This window comes from Pelophylax lessonae (assembly GCF_965119305.1).
Source record: "Pelophylax lessonae genome assembly, chromosome: 3".
In the NCBI taxonomy this organism is placed as follows: Eukaryota; Metazoa; Chordata; class Amphibia; order Anura; family Ranidae; genus Pelophylax; species Pelophylax lessonae.
In genome coordinates this window covers 313,829,906-313,839,225 of record NC_138770.1, presented here as the reverse complement: position 1 = coordinate 313,839,225, position 9,320 = coordinate 313,829,906, and positions in this window count along the sequence as shown.

Genomic DNA, 9,320 nt, shown 5'->3' with positions numbered 1-9,320 from the left:
GTCACCACATCTCAAATAGAGCACCTTTGGGATGTGGTGGAATGAGAGATTCACATGCAGCTGACAAATCTGCAGCAACTGCGTGATGCTATCATGTCAATATGTAAAATTAAGGAAGTTCTGAAGGCAAAAAGGTCCAACCCTGTATTGGCAAGGTGTACCTAATAATAAAGTGGCCAGTGAGTGTATATTGTACATTCACATCAGTTCCTTCCCTGAAGGAGCTTACAGTCTAAAGTCCCTAATACATACTAGGATCAATTTTAGACCGGAGCCAATTACCCTCCAAGCATGTCTTTGGAGTGTGGGAGGAAACCCACACAGGCACAGGGAGACCATGTAAACTTCAGCCTGTGGTTGGGATTCGAACCGACGACCCTAGTGCTACTAGACGAAAGTGTTACCAATTAGCTGCCCAGTATATGACCTGTCTGATTTTCTCCCTGTTCTAAAGCATTGTAAGGTTCATGGAATAGTATGAAAATCACAAATAAAATGAAGCTGAACTGCCAACGCTTAGGTGTGAGTTTTCCCTTAAGCCTAGTAAACACATCCTGAATGTCGGGTGACATTCAGCCTGTGTGTACTGCAGTCGGTCAAACAGGTTGAAGGTGCATGACTGAAAAAGTTTGGTGGACCGGCTCTAAGAGCACTGACCAGAGTGTTCTGGTGGGGGCTTCCCCCTGTTAGATCACAATAGAACAGCAGGGGAGATCGGATTGTTAGCACAGCGGCTCCTCCGGAGCTGTCATTTTTTTTCCGTTTAGCCCCACTGGGTTAATTGAATAAAAACTACTAGTGTTTTAGGCTTTAGGTAGGCTGTAGCAAGACAAAGTTGTTGGTAAATTTATAAACATTGTGGAAAATCAGATTTTAAGGCGTGTTGCTAACTGGAGGCGTTATTAAACCCAAAAATATTTCATATATTACATCTTGCCAATTCTGAAATGTGAAGCTGCATTCGTTTTTTCTTTTTTTTTTTATGGGCTTTTTCTTTTTACTCTCACCTGGTTATCAGGCTGATAACACACTTCCTGTTTTATGGGGTCTCATTGTCAGTCTATGAAGAGGGTAGTGTTAGATGCAACAGCAGATTTAGATGGATTTGACTAAAGCAAGGCCATACATGATCCTTCTTTTTTTTTTTTTTAAACCAACAGGTTGAAGGAAACCAATGAGCCAATTCCCCTATCCACACATTCAATGTGGACAGGGGAATCCTTCCCGCTGTGGTATTGTATTCTGACATCGGGGGGGAGCCTTCCCTGCCATCAGGATACAATGATCAGTGTTGACAGCTATCGCCGGCATTGATCGTTCAGGGAAAAACTGACAAGCTGGTTTAAGCATTAAGGTAAAAAAATGTTTAGGTAATGCTATCGCCCCCTTACCTCCCCATATATTTACCTGAAGCCTCACTCAATTCAGCACTGTTCCCGTCTGTAGCAGCTTTCTCCTCATCTCCCTGTTGTCACAGGCTTTGTTGAGGCAGCAGGAGCGCTGCCAGTCAAATCTTATAACAAGGGAGTGGAAGGTGGGGCCAAACTGCACTGTCTGTGTCTATGGGCACAGGCAGCGTGGTTCAGGACCATCTGCTCCTCCTCCTCATGCCCCTATCCCCTCGGTGTCTACCCACCCACACTCCATTCCCCAAGCATGCTGTGCCTCAGAAAAGGGCTGTGTGGGCAGGAAATTTGAATCCCAGCAGCTGGAGGATACATCGTGGATGAAAGGTGTAGATACCTGAGCCTCCATCCTTGGGTGAGTGAGCTCACCATTCACTGTCTGTGACTAAAGTCACTCCCTCCCTTTCTTCTCTCTCCTGCCTTCGAGAAAGTGAATACACAAAGGTAAGGGGCACTCTGCAGACTCTGATGTAAGGGGGGCTTTGGGAGCCCTAATTTAACAGGGAATACTGGAAACTCTGAAATAAGTAGGGGCTTTGATGAGCTGAAATTCCCTTACTTCAGAGTTCCCCTTTACACTAGAGTCCACAGCATTCCCTCTTTAATTGCCACACAACTCCTAAATTCTTTGGGTTTGGCTTAAAGAAAAGGTGGCAACCCTACTCCCTGGCAGCAGAGTTTGTCCTATACATCTCCTGCTTTTCTTTTCTTCCTCCCTAATCTGTTCCCTTGGTACAATCTGTGTCATTCTTGTTGCTTCCTCACCACCTCAGTAGCAGTAAATCTTAAGGCTGTCAGTCCAACGGTCACTGTGTGACTCACTAATGTCTCACTCACTGCTCTGATTATCCACACAGTGCCAACAATACGGGACAACTGCGAGACTGCGCACAGCAGAATGAGACCGTGCCTCACTGGATTTTAAGCAGCATAGACACCTATTTATAATGTTTTACAATACTGTAGCTGCAAAAGGGACCAGCATGAAGTAATCTATATAAGGACTTAATTTGATGACTAAAGCGCCACCTAGAGAAAACTTTTTTTTTTTTAAGCAGTTAGAGCAAGCAGGTTTTTTTTCCCCCTTTATAACGGTTTTACATTTATGAATAAAGCTGATCATTTTAAGTATCCCTGTCAGTGGTAAATGATTTGTCTCAACACTCTTAACTGCTAATTTTACTGGACAGCTTGGTCTGTTAAAGCAGACCTGCAACCCATTTAGTAAAATTTACATCAGCACGTATGTCTGCATGATGACACTGAAATCATCTAAGTTTTTTTTTTTTTTTTTTTTTGGCTTTTTCTTTTATTTACTTACTATTTTTGTATCCACTTACTAGTTTCCCTGAAGGCCCTGATAATGTAGACCCAGCAGCACCAATACTCCCTGTGAAGGCAAAGTAACCAGTGCTTTCAGGGAGTTCTTGCAATTTAATCTTTAATATCTTGCAGCATTAATATACTGTGCGCGCGCTAGATGGAGCAAATGACGTCATGAACCTCATGTCGGGAAAACCCTACACAACTTTACATTCAACTGTTAAAAAAAAAAAAAAAAAAAAAGCCTTCCCCCCTAAGATCTCAAAATTTTTTTTATTTTAAACAGAATATTTACAAGAAATCTATGGTCACAGCATACACTTTCATTTTAAAATTTCAGCATTGTAATAACAACACAGGCTATAGTTATCTTTTACAATACAACATAAACTTATTTGAAAAATCGAATTTCATGTTGTGAATTCTGCCTGTCTGCTGGCATCTCTTTCCTCAATTTTCTGGATTCCCTGCATGCTTTGTAGCTTCTCCTCTGCCGTTTTACTTTCAATATCTAAAGCTTGATAAACAGTAAGTTTCAGCCCCAAAAACTGAGCAGCTTGCGATCCCTGTACTAACTATTTGATGTTAGTACAGCGATCTCCCCACATTATGTAGTGACAGTGGGACCACTCCTCCCGCCAGAACCCACCTGATGCATTCCTGTGGCTCTTTCTCCGAGGTGCCGCCTAAATGCACTGCAGTGTTTGTGCTAGTAGTATGCTCCATAGCGTGCTTCCAGCATTGAGACTGAGCTGTTGTCTCGTACTAATGGTAAGGAGCAGGGAGAGCTATCATAGTGGAGAGCTATCCTAGTTATCACTCAATAAAATCAAAGTTGTACTCTGTTGCTTCTCTGAATAGAGAAATAATACCTTGAGGCTTCATTCACTCCTGTGTGACGTGACACGTTTTTTCTTGCTGCATTTTTTTTTGTTGCATGACAGCATAGGGCAACCAATACACTTGAATAGGCTGCTCTGTTTGCCAATGTAGCTGATGAAGCTTTTGTTGGCCTCGAGCCAAGTGAATTTCTCTATCGCTCATTGACAGACGTAGTCTTCTTGATTCTCAAGAGCTGGGTTATGTTGTCTCCGCAGGAGTAGGACTAGGCAGAAAGACAAAACGTTCTGGCTCCACCTTAGGGGCAGTCCCTGAGGGTATATCCTCCCTCTCTCTGCTACAGGGAATCAGTTTTTTTCTGTCTAGTCAGGAGTAAGGACCTAAGTTCCTTGCTGGGATCTTTTGGTCCTGGCAAGACTTTTTTCTTTAGAAAAAGACATTTTTTAGGTAGTTTTTCTCCAGTGTTTTTCCTGTGAGATCTTCAAGCAAAAATGCCGGACTGGGCGACACTTGTGGTAACCCCAGCCGGCCTACGAGCGCGCGCAGACCATGGCATTGCGCTTGGTCGGCCGCGACACATTCAAGTAAGTATGCGGGGCCGGGCGACGGGCTGGATGTTGAGATCCAGTGGTCACCCCGGTTTCTGCCTACGAGCGCGTGCAGACCAAAGCTCCGCGCTGGGTCGGCCGCGACGGAGTCCCAGTGGAGGGACTGACCTTGCGAGTTAAAAGTCTCGCTTGGACGCCAGGAACCAGAGAGTCGAGGTGTCCGGAGTGGTCCACAACCCCCCACCCCGGTGGAGAGGGTATTGTGAAGAGAGGGTGCCTGTCGGTTCGGTATGGTGAGTAAACGTTCCCTTTTTTTCTTTCCTCGTTATGAGGCAGTATGAATTATGGGCCCCTCCATATATGGTCAGTATATATCTGATACTTACAAGTCCCCCTTGTAATACAGCATGTGTTTGTGGGAAGTGGACTTGGTTTGAGAGCTAACACTCTACCCAGCAGACTGTAACATTACAGCAGACATAGGAGGTATAATCCTACCTTATTTGTAATGTATCTCCTGTAGATCCATATATCGCCTCTTAGCAGAGATGCAGGTGGATGTGCTGGGAAAACGATTTCGGCGGTCCGCCGCCATTTTGCCGTAGACCAAGTGCATGTATGTCCTCAGGTCACGCCGGCCGCCATGTTTTTGGAGTCTTATGTCTCTTCTATGGGGGCGGCCATGTTTCGTGAGCCCAGCTACCTCGTGGAGAGCTGGGAACGCCGGAAGGCGTACACAGGGGGCGGAGCCACGTCCTTCTACCCGGGAAAAAGCAACAGCTCCTTCCAGTCTGTAAAAGACAGACGCTGACTGCAGTTGGTTGGAAACTTCACTGCATCGGTTGGTGAGCCTTGGGGGTCCCTCTCTCTCTCTGTGGGATCGAGAAGCAGGTACTCTGAGGGGCGCTATTGCGCTAGGGGGAGACACACAAAAAAAAAGAAAAAGTTTTTTTGTTTTTGCTGGCAAAGGTGTCCTGAATTAACATGGACCCTGCCACTCATGTATCTCCTCCGGATCCCCTCGAGGGGTCTGCAGGATCCTCCAGCACCCCACTGACAATTGAATCATTGTCAGCTATTATGGAAACTTTTGTGTCCCAGGTGGAAGTGGCTTGTCAGGGACAGGGCGCAAGAAAGCGACCCCCGCCTAACCCCTTATTATCTGAAACCTCGGATTCAGACTCTGAGCCTATTTCTGCAGTTGCAGGTACTTCATCTGGGATTGGTGTCTCGGGTCCTGTCTCTTCAGACAGCGAGGAGGATGTTTCGGCATCAGCCATAGCCCGAGAGGAAGCGTTGGTAAACGCACTCATTGTATCTGTTCAAGAAACCTTAAGATTACAGGGTATTCCATCGGAAATAGCTGAAACTGAAATCCCTTTTGGGACTAAAAAACGCATCAAAGTGGCGAAGGTTTTTCCATTGCCCAAATGTTTTGGCAATCCAATCGTAGAAGAATGGCGTCTGCCAAAACGCACTTTTACTATTTCTAAACGCATTAACAGGCGTTATCCGTTTGAGGAAACCCTCATTAAGAAATGGACAGAACCACCTGTGGTGGATTCACCAATTGCTAGATTGAATAAAGCCACGGTTATTCCTCTAGAAGACGCTCCGTCTTTTAAAGATCCAGTGGATCGCAAGATAGAAGCTATGTCTCGCACCATGTTTTCCTTGATTGGATCAGCTTTCAGACCTATAATAGCTATTGGTCTGGTTTCGCAGGCTGTAACTGAATGGACCAAGTGGTTACGCCGGGACTTAGAAGAGGTCCCTCAGGCGGTATCAGATTTGTTGGAACAAATGATACAGGGGTTACAGTTTGTATGTAAGGCGGCGTTAGACGCCACTCCATTATCGGCGCGAGCATCAGTCTCAGCAGTGGTTCTCAGGCGTACACTGTGGCTAAAAGGTTGGTTAGCCGACCAAGGTTCCAGAAAAGCATTGGCTAATATCCCCTTTTTAGGAGAGCGGCTATTTGGAGCCAACTTAGATGAGATCATTAAGGATCTCCCGGGTGGAAAGAGCACCTTTTTACCGCAAAATTTTAAAGGTAAAGGAACTCGTCAAAGACGAGGGCCTTCTTTTTCTGCTCACAAGAGGTTTTTTCGTCCCGCGGGTGAAAAAATTAAGTCCTCCAAAGCTCCTGCAGGAGGCGTCAGGGGTCGTTGGTCGGGCAAGCAAAAGCCCGCCCCCTCCAGACCTGAAGATAAACCGTCCAAAGCCTGAAGGTGTGCCCCCACCCATAACTGGGGTGGGGGGACGTCTTCGCCGGTTCCCGGATCCATGGCTTTCCAGAATCCCGGACAGATGGGTTTGCGAAGTCATAAGGTCAGGGTACAAGATCGAGTTTCGATCTCTCCCACCGGCGCGATTCTTCCCTTCCAATATCCGACTATCCCCGGATCGTTTAGAAGATCTGCGGAGAGCAGTCACAGATTTACTACAACAAGGAGTGGTAGTCCACGTTCCTTGGACAGAACGGTTTCAAGGGTTTTATTCAAACCTATTTACAATACCCAGGAAAGAGGGCAAAGTGCGTCCAATTCTGGACTTAAGGGCACTCAATTCTTTTGTCAACATAAGAAGATTCAGAATGGAGTCCATTCGCACAGTAGCAGCCTTCCTGCATCCAGGGGATGTCCTAGCGTCCATAGACATCAAGGACGCATATCTTCACATTCCCATTTTCGCAGGACATCAGCGGTTTCTACGCTTTTCCGTAGAAGAGAACCACTATCAGTTTGTGGCGTTACCTTTTGGTCTCGCCACGGCTCCGCGGGTCTTCACGAAGGTGTTGGCCCCAATGTTGGCACTTCTGCGCCAAAGAGGCATATCGATCCTTGGTTACCTAGACGATCTTCTGCTTCATGCAGAGTCTCCTCAGACCTTGCTACAAAACATAGAAATTACTATGATTTCTTTACAGGAAGAACCAGCAAAAGTCATTTCTGGTTCCCACCCAGAGGCTCGAATATCTGGGTCTAATTCTAGACACAGTCAGGACAAGAGTTTTTCTTCCGGTAGGGAAACTCCGAAAGATTCAATCAGCAGTCCAGTTACTGTCCAACAGCTGGTCTTCCCTTCGGACTTGCATGAGGGTTCTGGGGTTGATGGTGGCTTCGTTCGAAGCAGTCCCATTTGCCCAGTCCCATACCCGAATTCTTCACCAAGAGATTCTTCTCAGATGGAATCGGAATCCGGAATCCCTGGACAATCAGATCCGATTGAGCAAACAGACCAGAGAGTCTCTGGTCTGGTGGCTTCGGTCTCCGATGCTCAGCCAGGGAAAGTCATTTCTACCAATATATTGGACGATAGTGACCACGGATGCCAGTCTATCCGGATGGGGAGGAATTCTCGGTCAGTTATCTGTCCAGGGACTTTGGTCCCCGGAAGAATCCAGGTTACCGATAAATGTATTGGAACTGAGAGCGATCAGACTTTGTCTGATTCACTGGACCGAGCAGCTCCAGGGCAGCCCGGTTCGGATCCAGTCGGACAATGCCACGGCCGTGGCTTATGTCAATCACCAGGGGGGCACCAAGAGTGTCCGAGCGGCCAAAGAAGTGGCTTGCATTCTTCGCTGGGCGGAACGATTTGTTCCAGCAATCTCTGCGGTGTTCATTCCGGGGGTGGAGAATTGGCAGGCAGATTATCTCAGCCGTCAGACTCTGGATCAGGGGGAATGGTCCCTCCATCCAGACGTTTTCCACCAGTTGTGCCTACGGTGGGGCACCCCGGATGTGGATCTGTTGGCATCACGATTCAACAGGAAAGTTCAGAGATTCGTGGCTCGCTCCCGCGATCCTCTAGCAGAAACCGCAGACGCACTGATCGCCCCGTGGGGGCAATACCAGCTAATGTATGCCTTCCCTCCTCTCGCGTTACTGCCAAGACTTCTTCGCAGGATAGAGGAGGAAGGAATTCCAGTAATTCTGGTAGCTCCGGACTGGCCTCGTCGAGCTTGGTACGCCGACGTGGTCAGACTGGTGGCGGACGTCCCGTGGAGACTTCCTCTCAGGGAGGACCTACTGTCTCAGGGACCGATCTTCCATCCTGCTTTACGATCGCTGGCTTTAACGGCCTGGCTATTGAGACCCAGGTGCTGAAGGACAAAGGTTTGTCAGCTTCAGTTATTCCTACTCTAGTTGTAGCAAGGAAAGCGACTTCCAGAAAGATTTATCATCGCACATGGAAGTCCTACATTGCATGGTGTGAACCTTTGGGGTTCCGTCCTCGGTCTTATTCGATTAGTCGAATATTAGCTTTTCTGCAACAAGGGGTTGAGCAGAAACTGGCCTTGAGTACTATCAAGGGTCAGGTCTCAGCATTAGCTATCTTCTTTCAGAAGCCTTTGGCTACTCATTCCTTGGTGCGGAATTTCATCCAGGGGGTGCGACATCTGGCTCCGCCAGTGCACGCGCCGTTACCCCCCTGGGATCTTAATTTAGTGTTGTCGGTTCTTCAGACACCTCCCTTTGAAGATATTAGGGAGATTCCTCTACCTACGTTGTCCCAGAAGGTGGCCTTCTTGGTGGCTATTACTTCTGCACGCAGGGTGTCAGAACTGGCCGCATTATCTTGTCGTTCACCATATATGGTGGTTCATAGAGATAAGGTGGTTCTTCGTCCGAATCCATCCTTCCTACCAAAAGTGGTTTCAGAATTTCATCTGAATGAAGAAATTGTGTTACCTTCCCTGTGTCCTAAGCCCAGTCATCCTCGGGAGTTTGCTTTACACTCCTTGGATGTGGTCCGGGCGATCAGGGTATACTTGAAAACGACAGACTCGTTTCGCAAGACGGATTCACTTTTTGTGATCCCGGATGGACCCAAAAAGGGGTTGCCTGCATCTGCCGCGACCATTTCCAGATGGATCAGACAGACGGTAGTACAGGCTTATTCTATTAAGGGTCGGGAGCCCCCGTTCCCTGTTAAGGCGCACTCCACTCGGGCGCTTAGTGCGTCATGGGCCTTTCGCCATCAGGCGTCAGTGGTCCAGGTGTGCAAGGCGGCTACCTGGTCGTCGGTGCATACCTTTACAAAACATTATAAAGTTGATGTAATGGCATCGTCTGATGCCTCGTTTGGCCGCAAGGTTTTGCAGGCCGCAATTTGAGGAGACCAGTGGTCTACCTCGAGGGTTTTTTCCGTTGGAAATTTTTCTTTTAGTCTCATTCTTTGTTTATAATGAGCCTTT